This window comes from Lissotriton vulgaris, chromosome 7 (genome assembly GCF_964263255.1).
Source record: "Lissotriton vulgaris chromosome 7, aLisVul1.2, whole genome shotgun sequence".
NCBI lineage: Eukaryota > Metazoa > Chordata > Amphibia > Caudata > Salamandridae > Lissotriton > Lissotriton vulgaris.
In genome coordinates, this window is record NC_141695.1 from 122,042,585 (window position 1) to 122,061,642 (window position 19,058).

General features: G+C 46.0%; 1 protein-coding gene across 1 annotated transcript in view; it reads right to left on the bottom strand.

The window, feature by feature from the left end:
* The window catches only part of LOC147700975 (C3a anaphylatoxin chemotactic receptor-like), a 106,191-nt gene extending 87,439 nt beyond the window's left edge, over positions 1-18,752 (bottom strand). Inside the window, exon 1 of the mRNA XM_086929807.1 lies at positions 18,636-18,752. The gene's annotated coding sequence lies outside the window, so the exon portion shown is untranslated. The remainder of the gene's footprint in view (positions 1-18,635) is intronic.
* Between the last annotated feature and the right edge of the window lie 306 nt (positions 18,753-19,058).

Sequence of the window (19,058 nt, forward strand, 5' to 3'; positions counted from 1 at the left end):
CATTGCACACAATCAGACACTTCCACACATAATGCCTTAAATGACACCTGTCAACCACAATTCTATCTCCAACAGTGCGTGAGGGTGAACATGCACCAAATCACAAGGAAGCGAAGAGAAAAATAAAAGGGTGCAACATATACAATATCTTAAAACATACTGCTTCCTGCTGAAGTTCATCAATTTTGGACCCCAATATTGTTTTTACTCCTTGAATACTTCTATAAGATATTATTTTAGGTCTTCTTTAAGTTCACATCCAAGAACTTGAAGGGAGCTGTGAAAGTCTGCTTTTGACATGGACATGATTCAATCTCTTGTAAAAGTTGAGGCAGTCAGTCAGTCAAACCACTTCACTCGATTAATTAAAATCATAAATGTTGAGGCAAGACGAGTGTCTTGCGTTGATGCTTGAGGGTTCAAGCTGTGGTGGATGTTCCATAGATATGCTATGCCGCTGTTTTGTGTCCCCTTCATAGGCGACTTCCATTGTGTTCACAGGTCCCTGATTTCAGAAAGAATAATATTTTGCTCTCTGTCATAGCTCGAGAGTTTCTCATATGTCGCAGATTCTCAGCAGTGTTTACAGCAGCCTAAAACAGATGTGTTCTGTTAGTGTTTAAGGCAGATACTATTCTGGCCCAAGTGCACCCTGACACATTATTGCTGTCCATGCAGGGACCCTGTGTGCGGTCACTTCACGTGTACATGCGGGGTTGCTGTGTGAATCCTCTTTTCCTTCGTTAATTCTCCCTTCTCAGGGGTGCCTCATTTTTACCCGCACTAAGCTTTTTGCCTTCTTGTCTGAGAATTCCTTTTATGATGGGGCATCGCTGTGCCCTCTCTGACTTCTCTCTATTTGTTGTGTTTTGTTCTCCAAGTGGGTCATTACTTGTTATGCTATGATATATTGATTTGTATAGTGCACTAATCACCTGAGAGAATATCCAGGCACTTGTATTGCTTCAATCGCTTTTTATAATCAGGCCACTTTCCTTATGGTATGCTGCCTTTAGATGAGCGTCTAATGCTCCTTTCTTCGAACAGCACTGAAGGCTTCTCCTCTGTCAACTCCCTCGGGCCCCTCACCCTCTTTATCTTAGGGAGCCACTCTCCCTTGGGCCAGGGCTGCAGCTCAATGCTGCCTTTCTCTGCTATCATACGGGCCAGGAAAACGCTGCCACCATCTTTGTTGGGAGAGAAGGCACAGCACAGACTACTGACATGTTGTTGTGTGGAAATCAATCAATCATGCGTTTGTTAAGCGCTACTACTTACCCGTGAGGGTCTCAAGGCGCTGAGGGAAGGGTGTTTCGCAGGTTCCAGTCCATCAAGGAGGGGGTCTATCGAAGAGCCAGGTTTTGAGGTTTCTTGTGAAGATGGGGAGAGATGTTGTCTGTCTGAGGTGGAGAGGGAGGGCATTTCATGCTCTGGCCGTGAGGAAGGAGAAGGAGCGACTGAATGCTTTTTTGAGGCAGGTTCACATCACAACATATTACTCTTGGCAAATTGCCTTACAAAACTAACAGTCTCACTATACATTAGCATTCCCTTGCCACTTGTCCTACAACCACCTCAAAATCCCCCCAACCATTATCCCAGCCAGACTGCCTGTCACTGTACTTACACTCCACCTCCTGAACTTTAACTTCCAATAACTGTAAACCTTTAACTTCTTGCCTTCTGTAATTATTAACTCACTCCCACTCTCCCCTTCAAACTGCTTCAACCCCCCCAGACAGCAATAAAACCTTTTCAACCATGGAAACATCTGGCTAGCTGCCAATTGCACCTGCTCAACAGTGACAACCCCCAATACACAAACCCCTCTTTCCCTTGTGCACTTGGTCCAAACAACCGCCTGAAACTTTGATCCCATCCAACCTCTTGCCTGCTACCAGCCACCACGTAACTACCCATAAAATGGTGGCCGGTCGCCTAAGGCACTTAGGAATATATCTGTTGCCCCACCTTCTAGTAGGCTAAGAAAACACGCCTACGGTCTACTAAGTTTACACCCCCCTAAACTCGGTGGGATGTGGGAGTGGGCATATTTCTCCCTGTTCATCTGTCCCTCAAATCCCCATTGAGCTATAAGCCCTCCGTGCAGGTGGCGGTCCTCAGTGTGCATAAAAGGGTCCGACATCCATTTTACTCTCCCTGCCGGAGTAGTGTGCTACATCTACTACACTTCTTCATTAACATTTAAGCATTTTCCCATTCCTGCTACCAATGTTTTATGCCATTAGTTCATGGTAAGTGGGAGAGGAGAGGAGACTCAGGCCCCCATCTTGAATCCGGCCCAGAACCAGTAAACAATATTCTTGATTCTCTAATAGTCCAAAGACTATAATTTAATAGACCCGCCCACTCACTGTCTTCGATTATCACACAAGATGGTTTTTCATCACACGGTCACCCAGTGAAGAGCAGACATCACACGGTGGCAGGTATGGGGAGGAGGAGGAGGAGGAAGAGGAGGTGGAGGAGGAGGAAGAGGAGGAGGAAGAGGAGGAGGAGGAGGCAGAGGAATGCCACCCAGAGAAGGGGGGCCTAGGGACAACCTCCAGACCAGGCTGCAGCCCTCCTGCAAGCATCCCAGCAGAGACAGAAGAAAGGTACTCAAAGGCGAGGAGGTGAAGACCCCCCAGGAGCAGTACCCTCGAACTGCCCCGGGGGTGTGCCTGACCCTGCTGCCATATGGGCAATGACCTGCATCTGAGGTACATAGCCTGGACTGTGGGGCCACTTTGGCCCACCCGGGCTCTGATGACGAATATCTTGTTAGGTGTTAAACGGACTTCAAACCCCTTCATCTCCTTCCTTGGCCAAGGTCCCTTTGCCCCCGGGGCTTTGGGTCTGTGGAGCCTGTGACCCCGGTACCGGTGCTGCGACAGTCCTTGGATTTACACAGCGCCTGACCTTCACATAGGCACAGCTGTGCCACCGCTGAAGCACAGCACCAGCGACCCTCTACAATTGTGAACACTCATTCAAAAGATATCAGGGAGTCACCACCCATAAAGTGGGGTCAGACATTTTCAATTGTGATTTTTGACCCAGAACCCTCACTGCTCTACGTGAAGTTCAAGAACGCCCAAAATTGGAGAGTCCTGTAGTAATTGCACACAGCACCCTGGTCAGACCCAGTCCACACGTATTCTAGACTCCCATAGTCTGTGTGAACAACACTCTGGTCAGACCCAGGCCACAAATATTCTAGACTCATATTATAGACACCCATAGTCTGTGTGTACAGCACTCTGGTCAGTCCCAGTCCACAAGTATTCTGGACTCCCATAGTCTGTGTGAACAACACTCTGGTCAGACCCAGACCACACATATTCTAGACTCATATTCTAGACACCCCTAGTCTGTGTGTACAGCACTCTGGTCAGTCCTGGTCCACACGTATTCTAGACTCCCATAGTCTGTGTGAACAACACTCTGGTCAGACCCAGACCACACATATTCTAGACTCATATTCAAGACACCCATAGTCTGTGTGTACAGCACTCTGGTCAGACCCAGCCCACACATATTCTAGACTCATATTCTAGACACCCATAGTCTGTGTGAAAAAGCACTCTGGTCAGACCCAGACCACCCATATTCTAGACTCATATACTAGACTTCCATAGTCTGTGTGTACAGCACTCAGGTGAGACCCACACCACACATATGCTAGACTTCCACAGTCTGTGCGTACATCACTCTGGTCAGAACCAGACCACATATATTCTAGACTCCCATAGTCTGTGTGTAAAGCACTCCGGTTAGACCCAGACCACACATATTCTAGATTATCATAGTCTGTGTGTACAGCACTCAGATCAGACCGTAACCACCCATATTCTAGACTCGTAGACTCTTATAGTCTGTGTGTACAGCACTCAGATCAGACCCTAACCACACATATTCTAGACTCCCATAGTCTGTGTGTACTGCACTCTGGTCAGACGAGGAGCACACATATTCTAGACTACCATAGTCTGTGTGTACAGCACTCTGGTCAGACCCAGCCCACATATATTCTAGACTCATATTCTAGACACCCATAGTCTGTGTGTACAGTAATGTGGTCAGTTCCAGTCCACACGTTTTCTAGACTCCCATAGTCTGTGTGTATAGTCTGTGTGTTCAGCACTCTGGTCAGTCCCAGTCCACACGTATTCTAGACTCCCATAGTCTGTGTGTACAACACTTTGGTCAGACCCAGACCACACATATTCTAGACTCATATTCCAGACACCCATAGTCTGTGTGTACAGCACTCTGGTCAGACCCAGCCCACACATATTCTAGACTGATATTCTAGACACCCATGGTCTGTGTGTACAGCACTCTGGTCAGACCCAGACCACCCATATTCTAGACTCATATTCTAGACTCCCATAGTCTGTGTGTACAGCACTCTGGTCAGACCCAGACCACACATATTCTAGACATCCAAAGTCTGTGTGTACCTCACTCAGGTGAGACCCAGACCACACATATGCTAAACTTCCACAGTCTGTGCGTACAGCACTCTGGTCAGAACCAGACCACATATATTCTAGACTCCCATAGTCTGTGTGTACAGCACTCAGATCAGACCCTAACCACACATATTATAGACTCCCATAGTCTGTGAGTACTGCACTCTGGTCAGTCAAGAATCACACATATTCTAGACTCCCATAGCCTGTGTGTACAGCACTCAGATCAGACCCTAAACACACATATTCTAGACTCCCATAGTCTGTGTGTACAGCCCTCTGTGTAGCTCCATAAAATCCATATTCTAGACTCCTATAGTATACCCTTACAGGACCATGGACAGCTCCACATTCCCATATTTTAAACTCCTAAAGTAGGTATTTCTAGTACTCTTTCATTTTCCTGAACAAAAACAATCCTTAAAGGCATTTTTCTCCTTCTATGTGTGCTGCTAGAGTGCAGCACATGTGGAAAGAGGAAATAACAAGAAGAAATAAAAATATTTCTCCTTGTTATGTCTTACTGGAGAAGGAATAGCATTTTGACACATTCCCAAGTCTTTCTTTAGCAAATCGGAGAATGCACCAAAATCTGCGGGTGGCTGCATCGGGACACCTGATATCCACCCATGGAACGCCTCCCAAGTCAAAATGTAACATAACACAATTACAAAGCCATTAAGGGGTACACAAAGCAGGTCTTGTGTGGCTTCATAAATTACAAATAAGCCTTTGCTTTGCATCAACTTGCACGATGCAAGGGTGACTCAAAGGTAACCCCGGGCGGGTAACTCTGCTCCGCCAGTGGAGTTTACAGAGTTTTGCCTACTCCGCACTCCATTGCGAACGTCGAGTGTAGTCTATTGTCTATTGAAAACCCCTAGGTTGTTGGTCTTGAGCATGCGCAAGATCAACAACGTAGGGGTTTTCAATAGACAAGGACGGTGAGGACGAGAAAGGAGAGCAGCCGTGGTGAGGAGGAGGCAGCCACAACAGGTAAGTGCCTTTTTAAAAAACTTATAATTAAATAGGGAGGGGGGAGGGAGCGGAGCAGATTTCAACTGAATTTTTTTCCAACTCCGTGGAACTCCGCGTAGAGACACTACGCCAGCTCCGTCCGGGCTTACTCAAAGGCTTAGTAAATCTAGGCCAGTTTTTAGCCTGATCTTTTCCATTATTTTTGAGTTTTTGTGTCATTTACATATTTCTTCCGCCCACTACAGCCTACAGTAGGGGTACTAGGCCAGCCCACTTCAGCCAGTGCCCTACTAGCCGTATCAGTCAATTTGTAGATCAGTCCACCTCAAGGCCACTGGATGCTCAAAAGTTCAGTGGTGACTTTCACCGTTTAGTGCTTCGTCAGTACTCAGTGCAAATGTGCCGCCGCGATGCAAAGTAGTCCGCTTTCACTCAGCATCCTCTCTGACCACATTATATTGATGGGCCTGTCAAGTTGTGCGTGCAGCACGGACAGCCAGGCTGCAGGCATTGTCCCCTAGATGATGGAGATCAGATGTCATTAATTTATTGATTTTTCTTCGAACACAGAATCCACAATTAAAACGAATGTATCACTCTGAAAGGTATGGCATTCATGATGGCAACCCACAAGTCCTTCTTTACTTTTCACAGCGAGGCCCCGCCCCTGCCACGGAGCGTGCAGCAAACACTGTCAGTGCTGTAGCCTCTGTCGGGTGGAAGGATCTCGCCTGCTCTCTCTTTCCAACTGAATCAGCTGATGCTAAAAACAAGCTGTAAATCTGCCAGGAGTGCGTGGTGCTGTGTCTGCGGCCCCCGTCTTGATTGGCTGCGACTGACACCAGCTGATGATGGAGTGTTTGTTTCTGCGGCAACGCACGCGCCCCTCTCTTTTAGCATCAAACATTTACAGAAATAAACTTCACGAGTTTCTGCTCCGGACAGAACTTGTACACGGGTTTTTGAAACGTTAATAATTGTGGAGAAAGCAGACGTGCATGCTGACTTTGTTCCCCACGCGCTATAAATAACATGTTAACTTTCCATGCGGCCATTAAACATTATATTATGAACATTCCTATTTTTGTACTGCCACGTCAAAATTATATGTTTTTGTCACATTAATGTAAGTGTGTATCCTTATATTTTGAAAGTGAATATTTAATTTACCCTTCACAGTTTTTGTAATAATTGCTAGGCGCACTGTTTGAAATGCCAGACGTCCGGAACCCCGTTGAGGGTGGAGTTAAAACGTCCATCATCTCGTTGCAGGATGTATGACAAGAATTACCACACGAGACACACACCGCATGTCAGCCAAGCTGTGGCTGTCTCCAAGGTCTTGCCCTTGACACTCGGGGGCTTCTGTATGTCAAATATGGTCCACACACTACTACAGTGTTCTTACTGTATTAATTATTAGTGATAGGGTGTCTGAAGTTCTGAGCCACTGCAGGAAGCTGGGTGGGTGTCTGGATCGAATACTGTGCACCTCAAAACTCCATGAATGCAGTCGTCACATGTAAACATTTTCAGAGCACACCCCCGATGCTTGCCGTTTCCAACGACATTTGAGAACATTTTATTTTACTTCTTAAATAATTAACGTACCAACTGTCCACTTGCTAATTTGTTCAAAATGGAAGATGTGAATTGTGATAATAATAATATAGCACATATTAACGTTTTTAAATTAAAGATACTTTATTTCCTGCCCTGGGAAGGATGGAAGACAGAGTCTAAAGTATTGAAGTTGTGACCTGCGTGTTATGGAATCAAGGATTTAACTCACTGAGCCATGGAGCCTTTCAAACCACTTAATAGGAAGTGTTGATACCCCCAATGAGAAGCCGTTTTACGAGCCTTACAATATCTAAGGATCGACTTGCCTTGCAGGATAAATTCACACGTTGGCAGCAAGTGCACAACCTACCGAGCTACTTTACCCAGACTCAACTTGTGTTACATAAGACTCTGTAATTACCACAGTCCGCCGGCGCCACCACACTATTCTGAATTAAAATACGCACTGGTGAAGCAAGCATGAGATGCAGTGCTTTGCAATGAGTAGATTGTGCTTCTGACTTCCTTTATGACTCAGACCTGTGAGCAGGGATTACGCACAGATGTCTCCAGCATTGCATTACTTACATGAGCGTCCTTACCAGCCTCACGTACATACTAAGGCGTACTGGACACACACAGAGATGCTTGCAGTAGGGTCCTTTACCTATTAAGCTATATTAAAATCTATCATTTGACCAATTAGCACAGGTAGAATAGATTTTCTCTCCACATTTTTCCTTATCAATATTGTCCTTATCAATTTCTTTCGCCAACGGTTTCTGTAATGAAGGCATATGTACTGGCAGGCCAGGCACAAACTGTCACTGGCTCCGCCCACCCTAGCCCCGCCCCTCCCCACTCCCACCCTCACTCAATTTCTGAGTTCCAGCTGCTCTCTGTTTCCATATTCCAACCTGCATCAACACGAATCACACAAAACATTCACTTTAACCAGCTCAAGCCTACTGCCTTTGCCAATGCTTATTGGTGTTAGCCGTCTAGATCCACAACAGTAAAGTTTTACAAAAAAGCACCTCGAAACAAATGAAGTATTGTCAAAGCGAAAAAGGTTGGAAACCAACGCCAGACTTAGTAGCTTTGCCAATTGTTTACGGTCCTGCTTTTCAAAGCTTTAAGTGAGCAGGGTCCCTCCGGGCCTTACACCCGGTAGTGATTAAAAACACTGATCTGTTTATGAAAAATGAAAGTAAAGAACGTTACAGTGATCCACATCAGCAGTTTAGTTCCCCTTTAGATTTCACATGTTTCATATACTCTTGCATTCCCTGAAGTGTTGGGTTTTTCCACGAGGTTGTATTTGCTCATGCTTAGAATACAATGTCAGCGATTATTCATATTGGATAACTATGAACAAGTCTGGTATTTGAGAGTAGTGTGGAAAATTAATAGTTATTAATGAATAGCCTATAGAACCATTACAAAAACCAGAAAATCAATATTATAGCCAGCTGTATTCTGCTGAGAGGCAAGCCAAGCAACGCCACAGTATTGTGGGGTTACTGTAAAGATGAGATTTCGCAATGTACCCAATGTACAGGGCCCTGACATCAAGAGAGACTTTTCACTTTGGCCACATGCGCGTGCTTCAGGTGACCGGGGCGCGGCCATTACAGCTAAATGTGAGACCTGTTGTTACTGCGCATGAGGGTCAGCAGCAATCCGTGTTTTGTATCTGGCGGATGCTAGTGTCATCATTAAAGGTAACTGTTGTCTTGCATACGAAGAGCAGAGAGACTACGACATTTTTAAAATGAACACGATATAAAATGTTTAAAAACACAAACCCAGGAAATGGATGAAAAAGTGTAGTGTAGCGCCTCTCCTGGGTTGGTCAACTGACACAGACAAAACCTTCTCCTGGGTTAGTGAACTAGCACAAAACCTTCTCCTGGGCCGGTGAAGTGACACAAAACCTTCTCCTGGGTTAGTAAAGTGAGCCAAAAACCTTCTCCTGTGTCGGTGAAGTGACACAAAATCTTCTCCTGGGTTAGTAAAGTGAGCCAAAAACCTTCTCCTGTGTCGGTGAAGTGACACAAAATCTTCTCCTGTGTCGGTGAAGTGACACAAAATCTTCTCCTGTGTCGGTGAAGTGACACAAAACCTTCTCCTGTGTCGGTGAAGTGACACAAAATCTTCTCCTGGGTTAGTAAAGTGTGCCAAAAACCTTCTCCTGTGTCGGTGAAGTGACACAAAATCTTCTCCTGGGTTAGTAAAGTGTGCCAAAAATCTTCTCCTGTGTCGGTGAAATGACACAAAACCTTCTCCTGTGTCGGTGAAGTGACACAAAACCTTCTCCTGTGTCGGTGAAGTGACACAAAATCTTCTCCTGTGTCGGTGAAGTGACACAAAATCTTCTCCTGTGTCGGTGAAGTGATACAAAATCTTCTCCTGGGTTGGTGAACTGACAGAGACAAAACCTTCTCCCGATTTGGTGAAGTGACACAAAGGGCCTTTGCGGTGCCCCCTCACACACTTTAGTTGGGTTGTTTCTATTGTAACAGAACCAACTCTGATTTCATGATGGTAGTTTGTGTCTGGAGTAGCCAAGTGGGCAGAAAAACGATCGACAGGAATTGAACCCCGAGTAATTACTAATGGTTGAGATTAATTCTAGCAATCCACGCACCATCTTGTGTTTTGCTTTACTCGTGACAGTGTGTCCTGAAACAGATACTGCATCAATATATATCAAGAGTAACATATAACTTAACATATAAAATCAGGTAAGTCAAGTGACCACCCCACCAAGAACGAACAGTACCCGAACGGTGGTGCCCCACCCCTGCAGCAGGCCTGGTGTAACCCCAGCACCCCTTTGGTCACTCCTCTGTAACACAACGTGCCTGGCATCCAAGGCCTTCCGGTTCACCTCACCCACATGCCCCAGGGCAGCTCACAGTGCCTGGAAGGCCTTGCAGCATCTCTGGCCGCTTCCAGGCACTCACTGAGAGATCCCCTCCTAACCACGCACCCCCGATGAAAATATCCTTATCCCCTGCTTCCAACCTGGAGTGATCCGCACCCCCTTAGTCCCTCGCCCACCCTCCCAATCCCCCAATCTAAGCTCCGTGCTTCAGTAAATCTGGATATTTTTTTTGATTTAGACCTCGACTGAGATCAACAAATACAGATATAAAATTATTATTATTGAGTTTAAAATGATTCAGATGGTAAAACGTTTACTTTTAAAACATACTATTAAATGAAAAAGTAACAGTGTGCCTACCCATACAACATTGAATAGAATAAGATAAAATCTTATAATTGTGCATTTTACCTTTAGAACAGCTTCAGAAAGCTTTTTAAAAACGTCTACAAGTTATGGCATTCAAATTCCTTTGCTGGAGAGTTACACAACATAATTACATCTTGGGCCAAAAGGGCATTCCACTTTAATTGAATTGGGATTATATAACGTTGTTGTGCAACTACTACACTCACATTAGGACAGATTAGTAAAACGTGAAGCAAATCTTGGCGGTCACCTTTGCATAATTCACATATACCTTTGGGGTTATTTGTACCAACCCCAAAATTAGCTAGCTACCTAAAAATGTTGCTAACGGGAGTATGCCCAAACGTAAGAGTAGTATACAGCGCCTTACCCCGTGTTCTAGTTACAAACGTGCTTCATTACTGGCTGCAATACAGAACTTGACTCTCACTTTGCTCCTGAGGGGTTTGTACTGATTTTTTTGTCTATTGTGTCTTTTGTGGACAAGGTGAACTTTAAGGCTTTGTGTGTACCAAGCACACCGCGCTGCTGCCCTTTCAATGGGCCCAGTCTGCACTTTATACAACTTCAGAAATAAAGTATGTACAGCATAAGACACACACACAAAACGGAAAGCGGCGTGAAATGACGTAATATACAGCAGTCAAGACCCCCTGCACTAGGACCCGTGGCCAAAGCTCATTTGAGACCTTGTTGCTGCTCTAAGGAGCTGTGTAGATGTGGGCGAGCGTCACATTCATGGGAGAGCCGAGCCAGAGCCGGCCCGAGGGTCTGTCTCGGCTCTTAGAGCCCGCGCAGCAGCCGAGCCCTGGAGATGTTAGCTATGTGAAGCACACAACTAACGTAAAAAACATAAAATATGACAAAGTCTCTTCAAAATGTATTTAAAAATGTATTTCTTTTTACAATAACACGTCATAATATAAAAATCCACTGAGAAGTATCTAATAAAAAGTGATCGGTTTAAGCATGAAGTTAGTACCAGTCTTGTCCCCCCTTCCTCCCCACACACACTAGTGACAGGGCTATTAGTGAACTAAGAGGCAGGACAGCTGTCACCTGCACCATGTATGTGGCCAGGTCATGATCCAGCGCACCCCTGCATGGGCGTCCGCAGAAATTTTTCCAGGGGGGGCAAAATGTTAACGTCATCACCATCCTCCGATATGATGTGTGCCAAGTGGGGCACACGAAACACTGGGGTGCAGAACTAGGATAGACTCAATTAACTGCCAGGAATCCAGGACATGTGACTGACCCTGCCACGGGCCAACAAACACCACCTGTAGGGAAAACGCTAAACTTTCTGACAAGGTGCTTTATCTCTGTCTGCTAGGTGTGCAGACTTCTGGGTCCTCGATCCAACACCAATCAAGGCTGTCTTCAGCACGATTCGATTTTTATCAGAATACTTTTAAACAGCCTATGATTAAAGCACCAGATTAAATATACTGTATGGACAGTGTGTGTTAGGGATAATTTGTAGCACACATATTTACCAATATTGGCTTCTTGGTGCTAGAATTCATAATAACTTTTATCCAAAGTTAAAGCACAACGTCAAAGTTAGTAATAAATAATGCAGCAATCACACACGCTAGTGATTTGACAGTGGGTGCCCCCTTTACTAGAATTCCCCAGGCATTGCTAAATTTTACACACATTCAATTATATGATAAAATGTGGAAACACAAGCACTTTGTCTCAGAACCATGGAGTTTCTGTCATCAGCAGTTCACCCTTTTTCAACAACAGCAGTTCAAACGTGAATGGCAAAATATCCTAGTTTGCAAATGTTTTCTCTAAAATTATGGCTCTGTCATATTTGCCTCATAATGCAAGATCTGCTGCATGATCTGACCATTTAAACTAATAAATTGTTTGCAGCTCAAACATATCAAAAGTTAATATAAAATGTTACTTGTGTTGCTGCAGAGTGGATGGCCTATTGCAAAGGTTGACTGGTCACCTTTCTCACTTCTGCATTTGTATGTTACACTGGTACTAATAAGGCAAAATCTTTCCAGAGACTGTTAGCATGTGTACACACGTCAAAATAATAAAATATCTGAAAATATACTGCGTTACGCTGCAGACTTTTTTTTAATGCATAATTTAGTCAACACTACGGCACAATGTTGTCATCCTTTGCTGCATAATTAATTCCAGTGGCCCCACAGCAGGCACCACATGTTAAAAGTGCTTGTGAATGAAGCAGGGAGACTGTGAAGGTTGCAAACTTAGTTTGGTATGTGAAAATCCTGCATTGCCAATCCCTGGTGAATTGCAGCTACTGCTGCTGAAACAAGGCCAATGGAGGTACTATTAGGTGAGGCAGACTGGCCTCAAGGGCAGGGCCAGCCATAGCAGTGGTGGTGTCCTGTGCATTAATGTTTGTTAGTGCCCCCCAATGACCACCTCTGCCATGGATTCCCTCACTACCACCCTTTAACTGTGCCCCCAAGTCTCCATAACCACTCTCTCTAAGATGCATTTAATTTGATTTACAGCGCCACTCATACCATTGTAGGGTGTCAGAGCACTTTACATCACACACATTACACAGAGACAATCAATATGTGTAAATCACTGTATAGAAAATGTTACATAAGACTAAGGACTACAAGGTGTAGGAGTCACATGACAACCATACTAGTAGCCCGAATAGTTTTATAGCGATTGGTCTGGAGAAACACAATACCCGGAATTTAAAACGTAATACCATGGTTGGGGGTTCTCCTTAATAATCAGAATTGATTTCTGTCCAAAAGAACACTTTTTGGGACATTAGAATAATCAAAGAATGGGGGATAGGGGGGGAACATAACACTCAAATTTATACCTTGCAGTTTGTTTGCAGCTCTTAGATGACAGTTAATAGCTCACTGTTCTAAGTTAGGATTTTAACTTATAAATTGCAAGTAACAAAAGAATCTCTGACAAAAGCAGTAGCCCACTGACCTATTTACATTATGTGCACTTTGTGATCTGCATGGCGCATGTTCTTTGCAGTATGGATAGTGGTGGACAAGCCTCGAAGGTTAACCTACATTTGTCATGCTAGGGTCCACCTGCTGGTACGAAGACACCAGGACTTCTAAGGTGTTGTGAAGCCTTTTAAGGTCTAGCATGTGATGGCGCTCTCGCAGGAGAGTGGTCTGGTGGGCTGGTTATTAAGGCTGAACCTGGTTACCAGTTCCATATTCAGCAGCTCTGACCATAGTGCCACATCCTCTCCCCCACTAAACACCGTACTGCCCCACTGAGAAAAACTCCCACTGTTTTCAACTACAACCCAATTGTTGTCAGCTATAAACACCTGGATGCGCAATTTAAAGTACGCACTAGACAAGATCAACATGCGGCCTACAAAAAAAAAGGAACAACATCCTGAAAGAAGCAAACACTTATAGGGAATGCAAAATTTAGCAAACCATGGGAAATGTAAGCAGGAACATGGTTACCTTAATGCTTTTACACTCACTAATGAGAAAATCAGTGAGTGCTTTTGCCTGAAAAGTTAAGGACACAACTACAGGGCCCTGAATGGACCCATTTCAATGGCCATTGCTTATATCCTACAAAACGTAAGCAGTATGGTAAAAAGACCACATCCCTGGACGCAGAGCCGCAGCACACATTTTGTTTTCCAATCCACACATTTTGATGTAAAGTGCTCTGACACCCTGCAATGGTATGAGTGGTGCTGTAAATCAAATTAAATGCATCTGAGAGAGAGTGGTTATGGAGACTTTGGGGGCACAGTTAAAGGGTGGTAGTGAGGGAGTCCATGGGCAGAGGTGGTCATTGGTGCACTAGTTCCAAGTCCAGGGAAAACAAAGACAAGAAAACAAAAATAGCGCTTCACTGGCAAACTCTGTAAAAGTGGCGCTAATGTGTTTCGGTGTGAATAAAATCAGTTTGGCCAGTTTGCTACCACTCGGTCTTACTTTATTTAGTTATTTATCATATTTTTAGTCTTTTATTCCCAATGCTGCATTTTGGAATTGAAATGTCAGAAAAATACTACATTTCCAGCAAAAGCGTGTTTCTTTTTTGGATCCATTTCACAGGGAAGCAAATAAAATAAAGGAGAAGAAAGAGAGTGAGAACCCCGTCTTGAAGTCACGGTTTTCATGGGCGTCCGCAGAGGGGGCAAGGAGGGTCGCACCAGGGGGGGGCAAGCGCCACTCCTTGCCCCCCCCTGCGGACGCCCATGCACCCCTGTCTATTAAACCAGACTCGGTGGGTTTGGTACAGCTGGTGTTCTGGACTTGTGTTTGAAAGGATTTCAGGCGGGATTATGAAGAAACCTTAATTCTGGTGAAATAAAATACTTGGCTAAAATAACACCATTTAAGCAAGCGGAAAATCCGCGATATATCCTGGTTTTCTAGTTTCACTTTGTAAAAACTATCCTCTAAATGGGTAACTCTGTCTCTCTCCTTTTTATTTTAACTCTTTGTTTTTATCCATTTGTGCATTTTCCACAGTTTTTACCTAGTGCGAAATCGACCCGTAGGTATTGGAGCGCTTTACATACGCACAAGTTAGATTACGCAGGGGCACATTCATCTTTTAAAGGCACTGGCAAGTGAAGTGATTTGCCCAGAATCACAGGATGTTGAGCCCACAACGGCTCAAACCTGGTTCCCCTGTTGCGGAACATTGCAGCTCAGGACTCAACGCCACATCCTGGGGAGAGCAGAGGGTGGCAGTCAGCAGCCACATGAAAGCTGGGCTCGCTATGGGCTGGAGGTTCCAGCAGGACCTCGAGCTCAGCCAGAGCCAGGCTTCAGGCTCGAGCCTAGCTCGAGCTTTCAGTGGCAGGGGCCACCTCTAATTGTGGGCTGCCTTTTCAATCTGTGTTTTTAGGTTTTGCTTGCACAGGGTTTGCTCTGTGCTCGACAAATCTATTGTTTTTAATATAAACTTTAAAGGGACTTACGTCCCACCTCCTCTCTTTCCTGGCTCTCATTGGTTCCTGAGAGTGCCACTTAACTTCCCAAGATTTCTAATGGCTGTAGCATATTTTACTGCATTTACCAATGATTGTTACCCCTCTGCTTTTCTCATCAATTTCCACTGCGAAATACTTTTAACATCAGCGTTTACTCCTTAAGTTTTGCCTTTTACTCTTGCACAATATGTATATAACAATTTACCACCCAGAGAGATTTAGGGCCCGATGTAGGTAAATCCCATTTACCGATTTTGAAATACCGAATCCTACCGATTCGGTATTTCAAAATCGGTAAATGGTATGTAGGTCCCAAAATCTGGATTCGTTACCGAATCCTTAACAATTCTTTAATTACCGAATCGGTAAATACCGAATCGGTAATGCCTATTGATTCCTATGGGCTTCAAAGCCCATAGAAATCAATAGGCTTTACCGATTCGGTATTTACCGAATCGGTAAATACCGAATTTCACAAGGGTGCAGGGGGTGTCACTTTGACACCCCCTAAACAGGATTGGGTGCCATGTGGCAGGCATACAAGCCCTAGGGGCAGGTCTGCCTGTCATATGGCACAGGTGTGCATGCACACATGTGCATGCACACCAGAATCGGTATTTTACCATCAAATAGTATTTGATGGTAAAATACCGATTCTGTAATGCTTGTGGGACTCAGAAGAGTCCCACCTACATATCAATTTTACCGAATCGGAAAAAATACAGATTCGGTATTTTACAGAATCGGTAAATTTACCGATCGGTAAATTTACCGATTCTGTAAAATACAGGGCCCTACATCTCAAATTGCATTTACCGGTCGGTAACGGCCGAATTCGGCCGTTACCGACTGGTAAATGCCTACCTACATCTGGCCCTAAGTGATTTGCATAGAATCACAGGATGTTGCGCACAGAGACTCGAACCGGATCCCCAGCTCGCTGTTAGCAGCTCTGGCCACTGCGCCCCATCCTCTACATTGAGCGCCTTCTTTCGTCCCGGAGGATGATTGATAAAAACAGCTCATTATCGATCACATAGTCAAAACCAATGCTTGCCAATGCTTGTGTGACATGCTGTCACGGCCATCTGAGCTCTGCGTTCCATCCGCAGTGTATTAAGTAAGTGTCTCGAGCGCCTCAACAGACAGTAAATGTTTCGCGGGCACTTTATGAAATGGTCAGATTTGTTGCTAGCTTCCTATCCTCGCGCAGGCTGTTTCAGGGTATCGTTCCCAATTTTTGGAACTTGGTCAAAAATGTTTCTCTCAAGAACAGCTGGGCTGTTCATGAGCACTCTAGAGTGGGCGGGATACGGTTTCTTTTATCCAAAAATGGTGACGTGTTTATGAGTTTATCTAATATCCAGACGGTGGGTGTTGTAGGAGCTGTGCATTCCTGGAAGCAGCGGCTTCAGGGGGAAGGTACACTTATCTGGGTGGGGCCGAGGGGAGAGCCAGGAAAAATCCAATTATTCAGATGTGTGAAAATGCACACTTCTGAAACACACAGAGAGATGAATCCGCCCAGCCGGTATCACGAGCGGCAGTGGTATGATCCGAACCAACCACAGGAGCCTTATAGGTAAGGAGATCTGTGCATCTGCTCAAGATCAGGCATGCGTCAGAGTAGAGTCGGGATTCCAAACACAGACCCTTAACAGTTACAACAAGGATCAATCCGTTCAGAGCATCCATGATGTACGCTTTGTTATAGAACACCCATACCGTACGCGCTTTGTTATCGCTGCTGTTTCATGTGAACAGGGAACTGTCTCTTTGTGGTTTTCTCACGCATGGAGCGGGCCACTTGCAGAGTTGGAGAGGCGGAGCGTTGCACCCATATAATGCATGGGCTCAATGTTTGTACAACTTTGCAAGGGTCCCGGTAAGATGGACGTGTCAGTAAGTCTGCCCTCTACAGATAATGACCTGTTAACAACGGTCATCTTCGTCTGAGCAGGGTTGACTCAGCCTTTCATCCATGGGTGTCAACGCACCAAAATGGCAGGAGCGGCCCCTTTCTTCGTCCCTTCGGCCCGGACTCCGACCCAGCTCCTTATTCCTCACATAGGCGAACCCGATGCATTACCAATGCCTGTTACTGGTGTGAACTAAACGTGCGTGTTTTGTGCTGAGAGGCGGGCGCTTTGCTTCGTGGCGCTCCTGCGTCGGCGAGTGTGGTCTTCCACAGGTGCGGCAGTGCGCGGGATTAGAAACGTGTTTCGCACTGACGCCCTTCGGGTCTCTGGCTCTGCTTCAACCCGTCCGCCCTGTTGAGTCTCTGGGGGCGGCCATCCCCCTGAAACGTGCCTGGCTCGAGTCCACCCCTCTCGGCCTTGTAAAGGTATCAGTCAGCTCCTCTGACGCCCTTCCAATTTGACTGACTTTACCCCAACCCACTTGTCTTTTCAATACGAGCCCGACGTGACTGCCTGACAGGACACACGTGTCCATCCACAGGTAAACCTGGCATGTGGCTACCCGTCCCCCAGCGTTTCTCGGGCACCAGCCTGGCGCGTGGCTCACCCTGACCCATCCCGGCCAGCCTGCCGAGGCACTGGCCACTGTCCCAGACCCGCTGTCCTTTAGAGAGCTTGCTGCATCACTTGCTCTGACCCAGCCCAATATTAAGGAGACAGGCTCCCACGATACCAGCCCGGCTCCCTGCTGGTCGTCAAGATGTATTAGCCTGCAACCTGTCAGAGGCGTCCGACCATGAAACTCACTGCGCCCCAGCCCTGCCAGCCTTTCCGAGCCACTCTCCACCCACTAGAGCCCAGTGAGCTTTCACTGGAAAATCAAAAAGTTTATAATCTGTCCAATCATACGGGAACCTAATCCCACCCTGTTGACCGTCATTTGCATAATGCATTCATCCCAGGATGCACCTGTGCGGATTTCGCGTTTGGCTGCATTATTGATGAAAGAGTAGGAACGCGCGTGAGACTTTGACAAGAGAGCGAATCCAGAGGGCAAATAGATGATTGAAGTGCAGCCCAAGAACAATATATGCCGTGCGTCCCAGAACCCATCATGTGTTAGAAGCGAGGGCTGGGCAGATAGAAAGAGCAGCAGCTGCCGCCGCTTATGGGCAGTGACACTTTTATCACTTTGAGGGGTTCTCTGCTTAAGAGTGTCAGAGGCAGCCTAACGCCAAATGTAATGGAGAATTCAGAAGTCAGAGTAAGTTAAGCAAAGTACTCTGACAGATAGCAAAGTAAGGTATTTTCGGACATTAAACACAGTACAAGAGTCATACCTGTACAAGGTCACACAATGCACCTGCTGCGGTACTGCCAGAGTATGACCCGTGGGTTGAAAATTAAGCCCCTGCCCTGCTAACCCCGCCCCTCTCCCCCCAGCACAGGAGAGCGATAAACGGCGTGTGGTCATTTACCTGGCGGAGGAGTAGCCCCGGTCCGGGCTGAGCTGACCTCGTCCTGGCAGTCACAGCGCCTCTCCCTCCCCGGACTGGGCTCCGCGCCGCGGTGACTGCGCTTCAAGAGGCCCTGGGTGCGAGCCAGGGAGAAACTCGAATGAAGGAGGAGGAGGGAAAGGGGAAGCAATAAAAAAAACACAACCGCGCCGGGTTCTCTCTTCCGGCGGCGTGGCCGAGGCAGTCTGATGGTAAGCTGGGCTCGTGGTAGTCTCAGAGAGACAGACCGACAACGATAGACAATCACACCACACGGCCCCCGACAGCCACACGAACACACCCACATATTGGCAAACTGACAGACAGACATATCAGTGGACAGAAACTACTCACCCACGCACATTCACAAATACACAAAAACCGACACACACACTACACCAACAT